Raw genomic sequence first — 14,712 nt, 5'->3', positions numbered from 1 at the left:
AATTAAACTTAATGTCAAAATAAACAACGACACTGCAGAAATGTACATAAAAATCATATGGTAAAAGAAGGAATCACAATCACCTCACAAGTAAATTGAAAATTACCCTGAAACTTCACCATCGGCTACAATTAGACAATTGTGGCAGTAGGAACCAACCATGACACAGAAACATATTTACCACTAAAAATGCACTTGTTTGGGATAGTAATCAAGGGAACCAAGGTTATAGCGGTAATCAAAAGAATTTAATCCAGGGACAAAGACCAGGCATGGAAAACAGACATACACAACAAAGAACATATAGTAGCTAAAATCATACATACAAAGTAACAAAAGCAACTCGGACTCCAATAAAAACTGTGAGCATGGACCAGGTGCACCGGTAGGGTAAGGATCCTCTGTTTTTCTAGAAAAACCCGCCGAGTTACTCATAAAAAGTCAAGTCCGGGGTAGACAAACGAGGAAAGGAAAACTATGTCCCGTTGAATAAATCAGTTTTCATGGTGCAGATGGAAACATCATAACGATCCACGAGCTCATGATGACCACCATAAAACTTCTGTAGTGATGACTTCAATTTTGTGGCAACACAACCCTGTTCCAGAAGCCTATTTGTTAGAATTCTAGCGCGATACAAAAAGAAGCAGCACTCCATATGAAGGCATGCCCTCCCCTTCGACACATTATTTAGAATCTAAGCCCACAAATTGTCACTCATTCTCTTATACATCATGAGCTTGGCAGTTATTACCAATTTGGAAGTGTTTGTTATGACTAACCAAGAATCCCACCCCAATACCTCCACCACTGAAGACATACACAAAATCATGAGTCATCCTATTTGTTTCTGTGTGGTTTTAAGGTGTTACTAAACATTTATTTTGTGTTTCCACTTTATATATGTTTTATACCGATACAATTAGTAATGTAATAAAACTTACTGATATATCTTCTTAAAACATTTTCTATCTGTTTCTGATTATATTTGCCCTTAATAATTAGTTGGTTGTTACCATCCACAGAACCACTACAAAAAATTTAAAAAAAAACATGAAGTTTTAGATTTACCCTAACTTGTACATGAAGTTGATATCAGACTGCAATGAAAATGGCTTAAAATAAATGTCCTATCTTAATAAGGACACATGCCAAAGTTGAAATCAATGCATCAATTGGGACTCCAAATAATCAAATTCAGATTGAATGAATAACAGACTTACAAACCATTGAGTGGAGATATAATCTAACAGTTTACTACTTGATCATTTTTTATATTTTCTCCCTGTAAAATCCATTGACAAGTGTTGTACAACAGAGCAGAGGACACATATCCTACCAGGTCAGCATTAAGGGCAATTTCTAGATTTCTACATATTTTCTGAAAAGCTTTCACTTGATGGTCTTAGTTTTAGTCCCTGTTTTCTTTGGTATGTCTTTCTTTTTTTCCGACTTTGTACATTTCTCTTCAATTTTATGTATAGGAATGCAGGTTTTAGCAAAGGGGGTGATGGAGAGTTTTTGAAGGCCAATCCCTTTCCCAAATGTTAGATTTTGTTGGTTTAAATGGACCAATTTCCTTCTCTTTCAAACTCGCTCAGATGACAACGAGAAGGCAGCAATACTAACATTACGAAACATTTTGATTTAATCGATTAATGTATGGCTAAATGGCTTATCAATTTGCTGAAAAGATTCTTTTTTATTTCGCATGAAAGAGCAAAATGTTTTATCTTTATTATAACATGACATTTGATAGAAGAAAATAGATCTCAAGATCACTAACCTTGTACCCAATTCAGCTTACAGAAAATCTAACACATGTTTAGGTTGTCGATGTAATCTGTAAATAAAAAGTATTATTTACCAATTAGAATAGTGAAAAAAAATCAATAAACCAGACCAGAACTCAAACTTTGTGTGTAACTCATCAATATAAACCTTATGTTTAAATAATGTAAAATTTAATATTTAATATTGTATAATAAAACTACTGTCTTACCTCTTTGTTCCATTTTTAGAAACAGTGGCCATGTTTTGCTACGGATAAAAAATCCCCACATCAGCTCTATGTATGATACCCCAAGAAACAATCATACCATGTCTGGTTCCAATTGGTCGAATAGTGTCAGAGGAGAAGTATTTTGAAAAATTGTTAACGACGACAGACGAAGACGGACGCCATGTGATGGCAATAGCTCACATGGCCTTCGGCCAGGTGAGCTAAGATATCAAAGCAGTAAAATTTGTTGTTTTTTTACTTATAATGTTCTACATTTCATACACGAAATAACACATGGCACGCAATTTCAATTTTCGATACATTTTTTTCGAAGTTTTCAGTGTTTGGCCAATAGGGAAACAGAATTGCGATCTGGTAACTTACGTTTCCATGGAAGAGCGTCTTTAAGGCCTAAGGGTAAAAAGTGAACATATACTGACTGCGTCGGAAAAAATTTGAAACTTCTACAAGAGATATTTATATTTTTTATTCTAAGTTTCAAAATCAAAATAATCATCAATTGCAGAAGTACTCCATTTCTGGACCTGATTCACTGTCATATAGTCGACAACATATAAGTATCTTTAAAATGTATCTAAATACTAAGCAAATAAAATAACTGTTTGAGTTCTTAAAGTAATATACTAATGGTGGCTTTAACTGCTGAAAACTTGACTATGCTCAGCATGCTCAAATTGACAAAGAAAACATTAATAACATGTCTCCATGATAAAAAGTGCACATCTTCAATATGTATGTGAACACTTTGCAGAGTTTTAATATTTTTGACTAAATACTTCTTGAGATACAGATTCCCCTTGTAGAGACCCTTTAAGAATGACAAATGGACGGACAGACAGATGGAGACGAGTGAATACTTGACCAGCTTCAACTGTTGGTGCCAGGTAATGGAAACATCTAATATGTGTATGAAATATAAACTTACAATCTACAAATGTCTGCAAAATTAGCAAAGGATAATTTTCTGGTACCAACTTTGAGAACCTGTAGAGGCCTCATTACAAATTTCTTCTCTTCTCCAGTAACCATATTTGGGTTTTTTCTCTCGTATGATGTCAAATACTCTTGTTCACAACTGAAATAAAAGGGTCATTCAATCAAGCCAACTTTATTCCCTGGCCCAAAGAAAACTATCACATGTATTTGTAAAAGTTAGGAAAAAATTATAATCGTATTTAATGACATTTGCAATGTTAAAAAGTAGACATATCAAATAAAGTTTTCAGTCATCTTAATACAGTGAAATCAATCATTACTTCCTGAAAACTGATTTATTCAACGGGTCATAGTTTTCCTTTCCTCGTTTGTCTACCACGGACTTGACTTTTTATGAGCAACTCGGCGGGTGTTTCTAGAAATGCAGAGGACACTTACCCTACCGGTGAACCTTGTCCTTGCTCCCAGTTTTTAGTGGAGTCCGAGTTGCTCATTTACTTTTGTTACTTTGTATGTATACTTTTAGTTACTTTATGTTCTTTGTTGTGTATGTCTGTTTTCCATGTCTGGTCTTTGTCCTTGGATTACATTATTACATTCTTTTGATTACCGCTATAACCTTGGTTCCCTTGATTACGCTTCCTGGACTGAATGATTTTAATGTTTAGGCTGGTGCTTGGTCTATACAGATTTAAAATGTACAGTAAACAATAAAATTCAGATTTGAATTTGTTCTACATAGGAAATTCCGATGAGGAAAATGAAACTAGAAGGAGACTTACAAACCCTATTATTAACCCTACCTATTAAATAGATTTGCTCTGTAATGTATAGTAACTTTCAAATGATTTTTTTAGATTTTGTGATGTGGATTGATATTCCAAATTACAAGGGATGTCAAACTAATTCAATGCCAAAAGAATAACTTTGAAGTTAAAGCAAAAACAAACAAACAAACAAACAAACGAACAAAAACAAAATTGAAAATAAAGAATCACTGCTATCAATATAATAGTTTTGTTCTTTCTTTGGCGGAAAGATCTATTCAACCACAGTAGCAATGTATAATGTACATGACATACAGTGATCCAGAATAAAATTAGAGAATTAATTAATACATATTGCCCCCTCTAATCCCAATGACTGGACATAGACGTCTATTTAGTTTTCTCAACATATAATATATGAGTTCCTACCTCATCGTATGTGTAAGCTCTATCAGATTCTAACCAAGACTTTGCTGACGTGTTTCTATCCGACAGACTGTCTTCTTTCTTACCACATTTTTCTTCAGCTTAAGTATAGAATAAATGTATATATCAAACACATTTATCATTATTTTTTTCATATTGAATACAAAACACTTGTATTCAGGCCAATTTGACACATACGTTTATTATTAGCATTTATCTTCTCCATGTACAATGTAGGAATGATAAATAGCAACAATATTGAGGTGTTCAAGATAGAAAGTTTAAGCAGAGGAAACATATTCATATAAATGAGTACACAGTATGACTTGCATTCTTAAAATTTAATGCTGAAAATAATAAAAAAAAGTATTTTTTCTATAAGTCATAGTATCTTATTTATTATCAATGTTTTGTAATTTCTACAACAGTAAACATAAATCGAAGTTTTCATCTGCAGGATCTTCTTCTGTGGTTCCGCCATCTCGGTCTTCATTAGGCTGTGGGGAATTTGTAGTTGTTGTCTCCTGAGGACAGGAATATTTTTTTTAAATTCCAGCCAATGGCAAACTATGAACTGGGACAAGTAGATGGGTTTTCATTTATCTACCAGCTAATTAAAACATGTAGACCGATAGAATAGTTTACCATCAAAATTTAAAGATTACCTTAGTCTAATAAGATTTTTTTTCTGTAGAAATAAAATATCTATCTATATATTTCCTCAGAAAAAAACATTTTTTTGGAGTTTATCTTGTTTCATACATTATTTTCATTCTCTGTTTTGTATATTGCTTGTATTATTTGCAAAATAAGTTTTTGCTTTAAATTTGCTGGAATTAAGACTAAGGAAACTCATTCAAATTTTAAGTGCCTTTTCAGTGGCGTATCAAGTCTTTCAAATAGATTTAAAATTTCCCCACTTCCCTTTAGAGAGATATTAAAAATGTGTAAAATCCCATGAAAACCTTCTAAAGACCTGTTTCATAGAAAGTCTTGAAAAGTGTGTTATTTTGTCAGAACCAACACTTTTCAGGGTATCTTCAATGCATTGTCCTATTGATTTTTGCCTTTTTTGGCAGCACTGGAATAGAAAATTTCAAGGAGTGACATTCTGTTGGAATTTTTTTAATTTTGTTTCTGTTTTTTCCCCTGGTCCTACTTAATCCATAATGATTTCTTGCACGAAATATCCAGTCTCTTGATATAAATTGATCAAGAGCATCAATAATCATGTTCAAATTTGTTACTGACAAATCAATTCTGAAACTTTATTGATTCATATTTAACAGTCGGTACGAACTTGCCTCAAGCTTACGAAATGTTCCGTTGAATAGCAGAATTTACTGTTCTGTTAGTATGAAACAAGATGATCAAAAGAAACGCTTTTGATATTCTACCGAATTATCAATTGAGATCAATTTTTTATCGTTCAAAAAGCCATACAAACGCAGATGCATTATCGCGCCCACCGATAGGAAGTAGGTCTGAGACGAAAGCGAAAGACGCAGACGAGGTATTTCATATTTCACAGATTGAAGACTTACCCGTCACTAGTGCCGCAATTCAGAGAGACACGAAAGGATAAAGTGTTAGCAGCCATGCTAAAGAAAACGGTGAATGGATGGTAAAGCAGTGACAATTCAGAGTTGAAACCACATTACAACCGTAGAAACGAAATAAGCGTCAGTCATAGATGTTTATTATGGGAATTAGAATGATTATTCTTGAGAAATTCAGAGGCCGAATTCTCGAGCTCCTACACAGCAGTTACCTTGGGATAGTCCAAATGAAAGGGCTTGCAAGAAGCCATGCATGGTGGGCTGGAGTTGAAAGTTACATTAAAACGTTAATGAAAAGTTGTGCAGGTTGTCAAAACACACAACATGCACCGTCGCTTGCACCGTTACATCCATTGGTGTGGCCCAAAACTCCATGGAAACGTGTAAATATTAATTATGCCGGACCGTTCATGAATAAGATGTTCTTTGTAATGGTAGATAAACATAGCATATGGCCGGAGAAATGAACTTTACAATTACTGAAAGGACGATCAACATCATGAGACGTGTATTTGAGAGAAATGGTGTACCATCGCAAATTGTTAGTGACAATGGGTCGCAATTTACATCAGATGAGTTTTCGAAGTTTATGACGAGCAATGGTATCAAACATACGAAATCAGCCCCGTACCATGCCGCAACAAATAGACTAGCCTAACGATTGATTCAGACATTTAAAGAGTCAATGAAATCGATGATATGGGAAGACGGAGATTGAATAAAAAATTAGCAAACTTTCTCCTGATAAACACCGCACTCGAGTACGAAAGAGACACCAGCGAAACTTTTCCTTGGTAGAGAGTTGAGATCTAGACTTCTAGACTTCATTTGTTGAGACCAAGCAATAAAAACACTGTTCGTAATTACCAGGAAAAGTTGTGCAAAATCCGAGAATGGAAGAAGTATGTGTTAAAGTACCTGAACCAATCTGTGCAACTAAAATTGAGATCGGTCATCGGTCACCGATCGGTTTCCGATCGGTTATTGATCCGTCAAACCGATCCTTTAAACCGGTGATCGCATCACATGACCACTAAGCGGTCAAAATAGTTTACGGATTCCGTTTCGTTTGTCCATTTTAAACATATTTACATAATGAAATAGATTTTAATATCAATTAATTACTTTTATTTTACATTTGTTTTATATTAAACAAAAAAAAACAATACATTGATTTGATATATTTAAATTAAGGTAAATTGAATATAATAATAAATTGGATTCGTTTCATTTATGTTCTTTGTTGTGTATGTCTGTTTTCCATGTCTGATCTTTGTCCCTGGATTACATTCTTTTGATTACCGCTATAACCTTGGTTCCCTTGATTACTCTTTCAATGGAAATTCTTAAATTTACATGAACCGATCTTCCGTCATTTTTCATAACAAAATTGTGGTCAGACCGGTCACCAGTCATTGGTTTTCGATCGATCAATCAGTCATCCGGCATCGATCAGTCAATTGCTTGCGCGGATCGGTTCAGGAACTATAACCTACCGTGAAAACTGGATGTTCATTTAAGATTGTAAAGTAATGAAAGTTCTTCAGATATCTCTAGAGAAGTACTAAAGATTAATTATTTAATTATCTATCCTCCTTACTTCAACATGCTCTGATAGTTTTTAGTAAATGTCTTAGTGAACAGACCTATTATTTAATTCTGTTGTTGTACAGAACTTACGAAACTAAAATGCCTTAAATAAAAAGCTATATACACAACAGAGAGGACGACTTCACTTCCTTTTTGGTATAGTCTGAGGGAAAATGAGTGACCCCAGGGCGACTATTTCGCCCGAATCCCACAGTAGCGTGAGCCCTGAACTTGCCAGGTGTTTCTAGAAAAGCAGAGGACGCTTACGCTACAGGTGCACCTGCTCAATACCACAATATTTTTGGAGGATTTTGAGTTGCCCATTTAAATTTGTTAAATTGTACTTCTTATTTTAATAAATCATGATGTTTGTTCTGTGTGTCTACGTTCCCTTTCTAGTTTATATCCTTGAAATATTACTTGGTTCCCTTGATTACTCTTTGTCTTGCGTCTTAAGTCTATGAGTTCTGAGATATTCATGTTCTCATTTCTTCTGAAGCCTCCGATGTATTGGGGAAGAAATAATAAAAGAAACAAAAATTCAGAGATTAGCTCCAATTTTTAATACATGCATAACATTTAAAAAACACTTTCCTGGAGAGCAGATTGTATTAGGCCAAATAAAAAATATGTCCGTTTCCTGCTACCAAAACAAACCTAGACTTTTTGGGCCAACATAAATGTTTTAAAAAATAACAATTAACCTACCGACCATAATTTTCTATTAACTTCTGTTTTTTTTTTTTTTTTTTTTGTTTGTTTGTTTTTTTCAAGTCCGGGGTAGACAAACGAAAGGAAAGGAAAACTATGATCCGTTGAATAAATCAGTTTCATGGTGCTGATGGATACATCATAACGATCCACGAGTTCATGATGACGATCATAAAACTTCTGTAGTGATGACTTCAATCTTGTAGCAACATAACCCTGTTCCAGAAGCCTATTTGTTAGAGTTCTGGCGCGATACAAAAAGTCTGCGTAGTTTCGCCAAGCTCTGGCATAATGTATGAGTTGTGATATGAACACTCCATACGCAGGAGCCGAAGGGATGTTGCCACAGATGAAAGGACAGTTGACAATTCTGAATGAAAAGTCATCACGTTTGTCGTAAAGTTTGGTCAAAAGTTTTCCTTTACCATTGATTTCTAAGTGTAGGTCAAGATATGAGGCTGACTTCACAGTGTCTGTAATATCCTTTATCTCAAGTTCTTTTGGGTAGATGCGACGTATCAAATCCCCGAAATTAGGATTGTTTAAAGATAATACGTCATCTATATAGCGGAAAATGAGATTGAAGGATCTAGCCAAACGATATTCTTTCTTTCTGATCAAATCAGCTATAAAGTCAGCCTCATAAGAGTGAAGAAATAGGTCAGCAAGTAAAGAAGCACAATTTGTTCCCATTGGAATACCGACCGTTTGTTGAAAAACACGTCCACCACACTGGACAAATATGTTGTCGATTAAAAATTCCAGCATTTTGTAAACATCTTCCTCTGTATATCTGGAAGATGATTTGGAATTATTTCTTACAAAGTATGAGGAATCTCTACCAGGAACTATATATTTGTACCTAGGTGTACCATCTCTTTGGAAAAACAACGATGTATAATGTTTTTAAGTCGGGATTTTAACTGAGTATGGGGAATAGAAGTATACAGTTTTGTAAAAATCATAGGTTTTAATGCTATTATATTCAGATAATAGTCTTGAACTGATTGTCTCCAAAAGACCTTTCGAATTTTTCAGGATCCACATTGAATTAATACCACTACGGGAGTAACAAGTGTTGTGGTAGGACTGTAAACCTTCTTTGACAGTTGTGAGTATAGAAGTTAAAAGTTTTGAAAGAGGTTTGGTGGTTCATTTTGCAGATCCAGCTATGAAACGTTGTTTGTATGAATTCTTGTGAAGTTTAGGAATCCAGTACGAAGACGGTAAATCGCAATTATCGTCCTTGGTAGATAGACCAAAAGAGGATAGCACAGATTTATGGTTTTCCACAATCTCTTCTTTGAAGAGATTGGTAGCAGAATAGGTCTTATCACTACTATTATTTTCTACGTCTAACTCTGATAATAAACATTGGATATAAAACGTTTTGCAGACAAAAACAATGTTGTTTTGGGCTTTGTCTGCTGGTACGACAACATATTTGTCATGTATAGTAGACAATGTATTTGCTACATTGGGGTCTTTGAAAACTGATGTAGCCTTGGCACTCATTGACCAACTTAAAACTTTCATTCGTTTTAAAATTAAAGACCTCACGGCCTTTAACCACTCTGACAGAGAATCAATGTCTTCTTGTTCTCGTTTTATTCATTTTCTTGCATAGTCCTCGACGGCATCCATAAGAACTTTTAGTTATAATTCCAATTTATGGAGCGTGGTTCACGGTACTTGGGACCTTTAAAAATGATATTACGTAGAGATTCTTTTTCGATAATGGTTAAATCTCCCGTAACAACGTGACCAGAAGGACCATATTTGAATGGAGAGGTTTTGCAAGAACAGTCAGGTGGTTTAGCCTTGAAGTCCTCAATCTCGAGGTTCTGCAATAGCCTTTTATAATTGAAAATTTTGGATGCAATGGGTGAAGTATAGGAATATGAAATAATTGGTATGGATTTGTCTTTGAAATATGGGGGAATTTTGTTAGTAACGTTTTTGTGATGGAGGATGTTAGCCAAATTAATTGCATCTATACCTTTGTTGACAAACGGTAGTGGAAGAAATGATCGTTTTTCTTCATCTTGACTTTTCACACAAACTGATTTAAAGAGTCTGTGGAAACCAATATCCAAAATGATGGCAACAAGTCTGTATAATGATGAGGTGGGGTCAGAAGCAGGAGTGTCAGGACTTGTTTTGTAAAGGGAGTGTAGTAGAGTGAGAGGTATAGAATAAAGTTTGGTTCTAATGTGATGAAGTCCAAGAGGTTTTTGTATGAAAGGAAGGAGACCATCTATGGAGACATCATGTAACTTAGGTGACGTATAGTGGTGATGGCCATGACTCCTTTCCCGTCTTGGATTTTTGTCAAATAAATTCATCACATTTATGCTATTGTTATATTGGCATGAAAGGTTTCCTATACTTTTGATGTTGTCATTGCATCCGTAAGGTATTGCAGTACCTAGTCTGTGTATCCAGTACTCCTCTCTAACACTGAATGTAGGTTTTACTTAATGAAAATGACAACTAAAACTTCCAACTAAATTTTAACAAAACAAAAAATTCTTTACCTATCGACGCGGTTGTTCTCTATGATGTGGTAGGAACTACACATGTTTTATATTTGGCCTTAAGCAGAAAAATAGTCGTATCATGAACAAAATAGTACCTTCATCTAGCAGTCCACTACAAATATTTTTTTTTATAATTATATACTTCTCCTTTAACACTTACAGGCAAGGCATCTCCTAGCTCTTCTACGTCAACGATTTTTTTCCTCTTTTTCTTCTTTTTGTGAAGTCAAACGACATGTCTAAAGAATACAAAAAAACATCAATACACAAAACTGGATGAAAACAAGACAAAGGGATGCCCCTGCACTCCATTTTAACACAGCCATCGAATAAAGTTTGGTTGTTAAAATTCATTTATGAGAATATTGTTGTGTCTGAGAGAAACATATAAAAGTCAATTTATACTTAAAAACTTATATTCTTTAGAATGGCGACAATTTTATGATCGGACAAAATGACTAAGTCCGAATATCTATGAAAATGCCAAGTATTAATAGACATAAAAACCCTGAAATTCATATGTAATAATTCTACAAAGTGTCAACTCCCTGACCTAAATACTATAGGAGGAGTTATCCAGAATAGACATGTACCCAATTCGCTCAAAATGGTGACAAAATGACTACGCCCAACTATCCATAAAAATGTCAAATATTGATAGAAATGAAAGCCCTGATAAAATTCACATCTTCAACCTATATATAATTAATCTGCAAAGTATCAAAGTCGTATCCTAAATACTGTAGGAGGAGATAAGCGGAATAACTATATACCCTGAACGGGACGGACGGGCATGGGTAAAACAATATACCCCCAACTGAACGTTACGGGGGCATAAAAGTCAACGTACCTCAAAGCTGAGTTGATAAACTCATCTTCGGAACTGGGGAGTATCTGTAAACAAAGACCCAAGACTTTCTTCACTTCGATGAAGAGAAAAATCTTTTTTTTGTACTCATTAATTAAGCTTCAGAACAATGATGTACACCAGAGCTGGTAGAAAAAATGTTAGTTATTTTTTTTTAAATAATTCAGTCATAGGCCTCAAACATTTGCCTCAAAATGAAATAAATCATTATGTTTTTTAAATATGATATGTAATCTTTTAAAAGTTTTCTTAGTTTTCCAAGTATTGTCTCAATACATTTGTAAGTATAATTCCACATCTAAATGCCTTATTCATTTTTCATTTTTGTTGGAATAAAAAAATAGTTTTGGATCCATAGTACCCTGGTGTAGATCAAACTGAAAATGCAGCCCAACTTGAGAAAATGACATATACATGTCTATTAATTAACCAAGATGAAAACACTATTATAACATAATACACCAGCAATTCACTTTGTAGTTACATTGTATAAATTACAAACCATCACCTGTTTCTTTTTCTGGCTTACTTTCTTTTACTTCTTTCGGAGCATTCATTTGTTCAGGGCCTGCTGGTCGAACCCCATCAGCAGCACCTTCTGTTTCTCCCATTGCAGCATTCAAGTCAAATGGTACATTCTTCTTCATCTTCTCCTTTTTCTTTTTCTTTGTCATTGTAAGGTCAAAGGGTATCTGAAATCAAAAATTTTATCATCAATTTAAACATGAACTCTTTGTACTGACATCAAACTGTCAGTAGTCTTTTAGAAAATAAAGGCAACTGATGTTTAAACAACTCAAAGTACATAAACATATACACATGCATACACAAGAAGTAAGAATACTCATTTAGAAAAAAAATAGTGTTTCCAATAACATGGTTTTCAAAAAATGGGTTCATTATTCTAAAATACATTGACACAAACAACCATTTTTAATACAAGACAGGGACAAACTCTTGAACTTCAATCAAGACATCCTAATGAAATTTGGTAGATTCAGAAGAGATTTTTTGTGAGCTAAAACCATCTTTTAACTCACTTCCCTATATGACAAAATCAGATTGATACATTTTGTATTATCAAGTTCTGCATTGCTTTTTTTTATGGTAATTCAAGACTTACAACAACAATCACATTGTCCCTTGCAATCATTTTGGCATTCCACTTTGATTAAACTAGAAATTAACTAAAGACTAAACTTACACCAAATCAAAATTATCTTACTTCAGAATGTTCTTGTTGCTTTAACATTATGTCCAAGTTTAAGTGTTTACTAGTCCAAAAGCATATACAATATTGTTAAGAACTAAGCTTTAATCTGTGTATATAACAAAGTATTGCATCAGTCAATCATCAGAACCTAATATAGAACTGTCACGGGTTTCGTAAAAAAAATCTTAAGTTAAGTATTTCCTCAAATCTTCAATTTCAAGTTTTCTGGTTAAAATTTGAGTTGAGGAAAGATTTTGGGAAAATGTCAGTTTGAATTTCATCATACCAGAATGATTTACAATTTACTTATTGTTCAATAGGTACTGCTGCTGATGAATAAATAATATTACTTGAAACCATTGCTCTATTTCAAATTGTTCTTGAGCTTTTTCTGGTCTGATAAAATTTCCCAGAATGCTCATAAACCCAGAGTCAGTTGTCAATCTTCTGACATATATGTACATGTAAGACAAGTGGCTCAAGATACAGTATGCAAATATTCGTTTGGTATCTACCTGTTGATTGAGAATGTCCTTCCATAAAAAGATTTGATAAAACAGTTTCCTGACATTTCTGACCATAAGGTGAGACAAGAACAGCCAAACAACATTATTCAAATTTGCAAGAATTTGAAGAAACTGGCGACTTTAAGAAATAATCTTCTCTACATAAACTATAGAGTTACAAAAAGTACTTAGTTTCGTAGCAGTTAGTCATAAAGGTATAAAATCATCCCCCCCCCCTTAGGAAAAATGCCTAAAACAGGAATAGGGATTCCGTTTTGTGCCCAATCTGTCCAGTAATCCACAAGGCACAACAGCTGCCACAACGGTTAGTACTATTTTCAACAAAAAAACCTCAAATGAAAATAGTAACTGCTTCTAATAATGAATCGGAATCCTACCATAACTACTTCTATAACAGATAATCCTACTAACTAGTACATGTAAATACTGTTTGATTGCATACCGCATCCAAATTAAGGTAATTAAATCACAGAATGGTAAATGAAATGCTCATGCAGATGCTTGATTCCCTCCATGATACAAATTTATAATAGCACCGGTCATGCGCAAAAGAATTTGAAAGTTCTGGCGATCTTTCGTTGAATATTCACCGAAATATCTCTAGAAGTTACACAATTTGGCTAACTGAACATCAACAAAATTTCTGGCGAAGTTACGGCAAACATGAATGTTTGCTGCAAGCCGCGAACAAACATCAAACATTGTGGCACCCAGTGGTGTTAGAGAATGTATCTGGTCCCACTAACCACCAACCCTCCCGTTTCATTCACACTTCCCTCTCCAATATCCAATATTCAAAATAACCTTCCTATTTTTTTTCGATCTGTCATCATTTTCTGATCATCTTTCAAAATGCCCGAATGCGCCATGCTACGATCAATGAAGATATGTATCTGCAAATGCACTTTGATTTTATGTTAATGTATGATTTTCTTTTAGATACGTGTTTCTACAAGGGCAGTTATTATGTACAAAATAATATATGGATTGATGATTGTAAATATTAATGTACCTGTGAATTGGCCAACCGTGGCGTCTACAGATGCAGAGAGTTGTACGTTATATACATCTATAAGCCAGTTATCTGCTAATTTAAAATTTTTAAATGTTTTTTTTTATTTCTAGCTCACCTGGCCACAGACCATGTGAGCTATTGCCATCATTTGCCGTCCGTCGTCGTTAACAACTTTTCATCTGACACTACTTGACTGAAGATGGAAGTCAGCACTACAGACGTTTTATGGTCTTCATCGTGAACTTGTGGATTGTTATGGTGTATCCATCTTCGCCATGAAAACTGATTTATTCAATGTGTCAAAGTTTTCCTTTCCTCTTCGTCTACCCTAGACTTGACTTTTTATGAATAACTCGGCGGGTGTTTCTAGAACAGCAGAGGACGCTAAATCTAAACGGTGCACCTGGTCCATATTCCCAGTTTCAATGGAGATGCTCATTTGCTTTTGTTACTTTGTATGTATGATTTTCATTACTTCATGTTCTTTGTGTGTGTCTGTTTTCCATGACTGGTCTTTGTCCCTGGATTACATTCTTT

The 14,712-nt window shown here is 34.4% G+C and overlaps 1 long non-coding RNA gene across 5 annotated transcripts; it reads right to left on the bottom strand.

Annotated features, from left to right (window-relative positions):
- Window positions 1–944: 944 nt before the first annotated feature.
- On the bottom strand, window positions 945–12,777 carry LOC148617983 (uncharacterized). 5 transcript variants are annotated; one of them, XR_015922580.1, is made up of 7 exons: window positions 12,646–12,777; window positions 11,929–12,112; window positions 10,713–10,791; window positions 4,156–4,676; window positions 2,949–3,098; window positions 1,787–1,843; window positions 945–1,030 (listed from the first exon to the last, which is right to left on the bottom strand). It is a non-coding gene; the product is annotated as an uncharacterized LOC148617983 (long non-coding RNA). The 5 variants fall into 5 exon arrangements; XR_015922579.1 differs by having other exon boundaries at window positions 4,156–4,253; XR_015922583.1 differs by having other exon boundaries at window positions 11,950–12,112.
- Between the last annotated feature and the right edge of the window lie 1,935 nt (window positions 12,778–14,712).

Source organism: Perna viridis, chromosome 5 (genome assembly GCF_037379345.1).
Source record: "Perna viridis isolate PV_CMFRI_1.1 ecotype Kerala chromosome 5, ASM3737934v1, whole genome shotgun sequence".
Classification (NCBI taxonomy): Eukaryota; Metazoa; Mollusca; class Bivalvia; order Mytilida; family Mytilidae; genus Perna; species Perna viridis.
Note: the sequence above shows the minus strand (reverse complement) of the source record. Positions and strands in the feature narration are given on the sequence as shown.